Genomic DNA, 6,000 nt, shown 5'->3' on the forward strand with positions numbered 1-6,000 from the left:
CATTCACTTTGAACTGGACTGTGTGTGTTTACAGGCAGTAGCAACAGCGTGAATTTAAGTCATTAGAACGCATTTGCCAAAAGCCACAAAATACACCTGAAAGGATTTGAAGAAAATATGTAAACACCACAGGAGTCCTCTTACATTTAGGAAATGTACAGTCCTATTGATCAAACAACCATAAAAAGGTAGTCTCTCTCTCTCCCTGAGTTATGCACATCAACAACAACAAGATCAACAACGAATGCTAGCAAGGGCAAGATGAGCTAAAATCTAACGAAGGAACATTAGATAAACCCTCAAACTTGTTCAGCTAGTTGGCCATCAAAATTGCACTGATAAACGATGGGGAATTGTAGCCTCCTCGTCCTTCTAAAGCTTGCCTATCAATGAAAGCTTGGGTGCTTGGTTGGGACAAGCAAACTGGCTAAAGTTGGCTAGCTTGCTAGCTAGATACTTCTAGACACAAATGAGAGAACACATCACTTTGACTATTGTACTTGCTGTAGCAGAGTTGGTTAGGCTGTTTACATGTTAACTAGAGCGTTCTTGACTAACTATTACTTTTTTGCCTATGTTTACTGACACTAGTCATATTCAGCAGGTGTTGTGTGTTCGTAAATTCATTAGTTGTTCTGCACTCTGGCACATTCAGATGCGAGTGCTCTGAAATCAGAGTAGATGGCCAGTGAATTTGCGAACGCAAGCGATACTGTGCATCCGGGAAGTATTCAGACCCCTTGACTTTTTCCCACATTTTGTTATAAAACAGCATTATTTTAAAATGGATTCAATAAAAAATGTTCCTCATCAATCTACTCACAATACCCCATAATGACAAAGTGAAAACAGGTTTGTAGAGAATTTTACAAATGTATTATAAATAAAAAACAGAAACACCTTATTTGCATATGTATTCAGACCCTTTGCTATGAGACTCATAATTGAGCTCAGGTGCATCGTATTTCCATTGATCATCCTTGAGATGTTTCTACAATTTTATTGGAATCCACCTGTGGTAAATGCAATTGATTGGACATGATTTGGAAAGGCACACACACCTGTCTATATAAGGTCCCACAGTTGACTGTGCATGTCAGAGCAAAAACCAAGCCATGGGGTCGAAGGAATTGTCCGTAGAGCTCCGAGACAGGATTGTGTTGAGGCACAGATCTGAGGATTTCTGCAGCATTGAAGGTCTCCAAGAACACAGTGGCCTCCATAATTTTTAAATGGAAGAAGTTTGGAACCACCAAGACTCTTCCTAGAGCTAGCCGTCTGGCCAAACTGAGCAATTGGGGGAGAAGGGCTTTGGTCAGGGAGGTGACACTGCAGCACTCCATCAATCAGGCCTTTATGGTAGAGTGGTCAGACGGAAGCGACTCCTCCTCTGGCTGGGCCATTCAATGTCCTTGAATGGCCCAGCCAGAGCCATGACTTCAAACCGTTCGAACATCTCTGGAGAGACCTGAAAATAGTTGTGCAGCGACGCTCCCCATCCAACCTGACAGAGCTTGAGAGGATCTGCAGAGAAGAATGTCAGAAACTCCTCAAATATAGGTGTGACAAGCTTGTAGCGTCATACCCAAGAAGACTTGAGGCTGTAATGGCTGCCAAATGTGCTTCAACAAAGTACTGAGTAGAGGGTCTGAATACTTTTTTTTTTGCACAAATTTCTTAAAACCTGCTTTTGCTTTGTCATTATGGGATATTGTGTGTAGATTAATGAGCAACATTTTTTCAAATCCATTTTAGAGTAAGGCTGTAACGTAACAAAATATGGAAAATGTCAAGGGGTTTGAGTACTTTCCGAATGCACTGTACGCTAACTGTATAACAGTCGTTCAAGTTCTTGCTAGCTAACCAAATTACCCCTGCATCTCTAGCTGTGTATAGCCAATGAAAAACAATATGAGGGGGAAAAGTCAGTCACTTCCCCACACCTCCAATGGCATGACATCCTCCTACCAGCTACATAGCTAGCTATCTAGCTAACGTTAGACTCCGTGTTTTTAGCTTGCTACATAAATAGATACGCTAGCCTATTAGCTACATTATGACTAACTTGTGATCATTACCCTTGCTAGTTTGATTGTATTTACATTCCAAGCCTTAGTTACATTCATCTGTTTTTGTCCAGAATATTGAGTGATTGAAACCAAAACAGTGCATCCCGAATGTAGGCAGCAAATAATGTACCAGGCCAGCTGTGATTACAACCTGATAGCATTATTCTTTGGACTACCAAGAAATGTATTGGTGAATTATATTTCTCATGCATTGAACTGCATCCATCTATACTGCCAACAATGCCTTAGTGTACGTCATGGAACTTTGAGTCAAATATAACCTATTTTTAAAACCTCTTATGAAGTTGGTTTTGTAGCATAAACTGGGAATTTGATATTTTTTACTGATATTATGATGGTCTGTTTGTTTCATATCTGCAAATTAGTGAAAATGATGTCAGTTCCACTTTAAACTTCAGGTCACCGGTTACTTTTTGTGCTGAAAGTGATTATTTTTTTGCAATGGGAAAGTAATAGTTGTACATTTCAACTGGGAAATGCTTAATGGTTGTGTTTTTGTATTCTTATGACTGGAACCTACTGGGTTATTATGTCAGAGTTTTTTCATCAGCCCTATGCAGTGGTGTGTAGTGGTGTCTGGAGAAGTGGGTATACTGTAATATTTCCCAAAACTTCCCAAACGGTCCGGCCAGCGAAGAAAAGTCATCCTGTGTGAAAAAATCCTATGATTTTTCAGATTTTCACTCTCAAAATCACACATGATCTAAGTCCACAACAATGCTTAAACCACATCAATCTGATTGGGTGGGCGTGTCAGGGCCTGGTGTGCCTCTGTCCACCCACAACCATCATGTCTACGCCCCTGATGCAAACATCATATGACGACAATATTGCACATCACAAATAGCCTACTAACCAACACTTCAGACTAAATGTTTTCAATACCTGATTTGCATGCCCATTTTTGCCTTAGTTATTAGCATTTACTTGTAGATACTGTATCATAAGTAGAAATGTATTTTCTACCTTCTACCGATGTCATTCTTCTGTGAGCTACTCCATGCCAAAACCAGTGGAGAGCTGCACACTTGCTGCCTGCAGATGATATTCCACTGAAACTAGGCTATATTTGCAGCACACATATGAATATACAAACCTGTCAAACACTGAAGGCCTATAGGTTCGCCACTGCGCAAACATGTCTGTAACAGATATAAAGGCTGTTAAAATAATGTTTCAAGAAAGGAGTGTATATATTCAGCCTGGCGAAGCGGTTTTATGCCCTGATTGAATGGAAGACGATAACGATATGTTTTTTACTCCGCTGGTCTCGGGAAGAAATTACGAGTCCTCACTGTCCGAAACAGAGTCAGAGTTACCTCTGCTGCAGAGGATAAGTTCATTAGAGTTACCATCCTCAGAAATTGCAGCCTAAGTAAATGCTTCACAGAGGTCAAGTAACAGACACATCTCAACATCAACTGTTCTGTAACGATGGTCCTGGAAAGAAGGTGTCCAAAACGCAGCGTGGTAAGTGTTCATTATAATTTCATAAAATAACCTGAACACTGAAACAACAAAAACAACAAAGAGAGTGAACGAAACAAAACAGTTCTGTCTGGTGCAACAACACAAAACAGAAAACAACTACCCACAACACACAGGTGGAAAAAGGCTACTTAATTATGGTTCTCAATCAGAGACAATGATAGACAGCTGCCTCTGATTGAGAACCACACCTGGCCAAACACACAGAAAAGAAAACATAGAACACCACACATAGAATGCCCACCCCAACTCACGCCCAAACCAAACCAAAATAGAGACATAAAAAGGATCTCTAAGGTCAGGGCGTGACATGTTCAGAGGAGACTGCGTGAAATCAGGCCTTCATGGTCAAATTGCTGCAAAGAAACCACTACTAAAGGACACCAATAAGAAGAAGAGACTTGCCTGGGCCAAGAAACATTAGCAAGGGACATTAGACCGGTGGAAATCTGTCCTTTGGTCTGATGAGTCCAAATTGGAGATTTTTGGTTCCAACTACCGTGTCTTTGTGAGATGCAGAGTAGGGGAATGGATGATCTCCGCATGTGTAGTTCCCACCGTGAAGCATGGAGGAGGAGGTGTGATGGTGCTTTGCTGGTGACACTGTCTGTGATTTATTTAGAATTCAAGGCACACTTAACCAGCATGGCTACCACAGCATTCTGCAGCAATACGCCATCCCATCTGGTTTGCGTTTGGTGGGACTATCATTTGTTTTTCAACAGGACAATGACCCAACACACCTCCAGGCTGTGTAAAGGCTATTTGATCAAGAAGGAGAGTGATGGAGTGCTGCATCAGATGACCTGGCCTCCACAACCACCCGACCTGAACCCAATTGAGATGGTTTGGGATGAGTTGGACAGCAGAGTGAAGGAAAAGCAGCCAACAAGTGCTCAGCATATGTGGGAACTCCTTCAAGACTGTTGGAAAAGCATTCCAGGTGAAGCTGGTTGAGAGAATGCCAAGAGTGTGCAAAGCTGTCATCAGGGCAAAGGGTAGCTACTTTAAAGAATCTAAAATATTAAATATATTTTGATTTGTTTAACACTTTTTTGGTTACTACATGATTCCATACGTGTTATTTCATAGTTTTGATGTCTTCGCTATTATTCTACAATGTAAAAAATAGGAAAAATAAAGAAAAGCCCTTGAATGAGTAGGTGTGTCCAAACTTTTGACTGGTACTGTATATTTATATTCCGGACTCTGACATTGCTCGTTTTTGGGATTTGCTTGTATTGTTAGGTATTACTGCACTGTTGGTACACTCGTGATAATATCATCAAAATATGTGTATGCCACCAATACAATTTGATTTGATTGTACGATGCAATACGATTGGCTGCATCACCGCTTGGTATGGCAACTGCTTGGCATCTGACGCAAAGGCGCTTCAGAGAGTTGTGCGTACGGCCCAGTACATCACTGGGGCCCGAGCTCCCTGTAATCCATGACCTCTACACCATACGGCGTCCGATGAAGACTCTAAAAATTGTCAAAGACTCCAGCCACCCAAGTTCTATCTGCTACCGCACAGTAAGCAGTACCGATGCAGCAAGTCTGGAAACAGCAGGACCAAATAGTTATTCTGAGTATTTATTGGTTAACTGTTTAACTATCTGAATTAAACCTTTTTGCACTAACTCTTTTGACTCATCACATATGCTGCTGGTACTATTCATTATGTATCCTTTTGCCTAGTCACTTTATCCCTACCTATATATACGGCAGGTAGCCGCCCCCAGGTAGTGGTTGGAGCGTTGGACTTGTAACCGAAAGGTTGCAAGATCGAGTCCCTGAGCTGACAAGGTAAAAATCTGTCGTTCTGCCCCTGAAGAAGGCAGTTAACCCACTGTTCCTAGGCCGTCATTGAAAATAAGAATTTGTTCTTAACTGACGTACCTAGGTAAAAATATAATAATAATATCTACCTCAATTACCTAGTACCCCTGCACATCGACTCAGTACTGGTACCCTGTGTATATAGCCAAGTTATCATTACTCATTGTGTATTTATTCCTCATAGTATTATTTTTCATTTTCTTCTCTCTCTGCATTGTTGGAAAAGGGCCCGTAAGTAAACATTTCACTGTTAGTCTACACCTGTTTACGCAGCATATGACAAATACATGTTGATTTGAAATGTATGATTGTGTGGAATGCAGATGCTGATATGACTTTGTCACAAGGTGGCAGTAAAGCCTCATTAAAGCATGAAGTCTGAACCCTGATCTACAACTGAACAGATTGAACAAAACTGTGCCCTGTGGTAGAAAACATACCCACAATTGGTAATTTGACAGATGTTCTTATCCAGAGTGACTTATAGTTGGTGCATTCAACCAAGGTAAGACAACCACATATCACAGTAATTGAAAGTAAAACCTTCCTCAAAAAAGTAGACATCAACCACACCAAG

This window comes from Salvelinus namaycush, chromosome 12 (genome assembly GCF_016432855.1).
Source record: "Salvelinus namaycush isolate Seneca chromosome 12, SaNama_1.0, whole genome shotgun sequence".
NCBI lineage: Eukaryota > Metazoa > Chordata > Actinopteri > Salmoniformes > Salmonidae > Salvelinus > Salvelinus namaycush.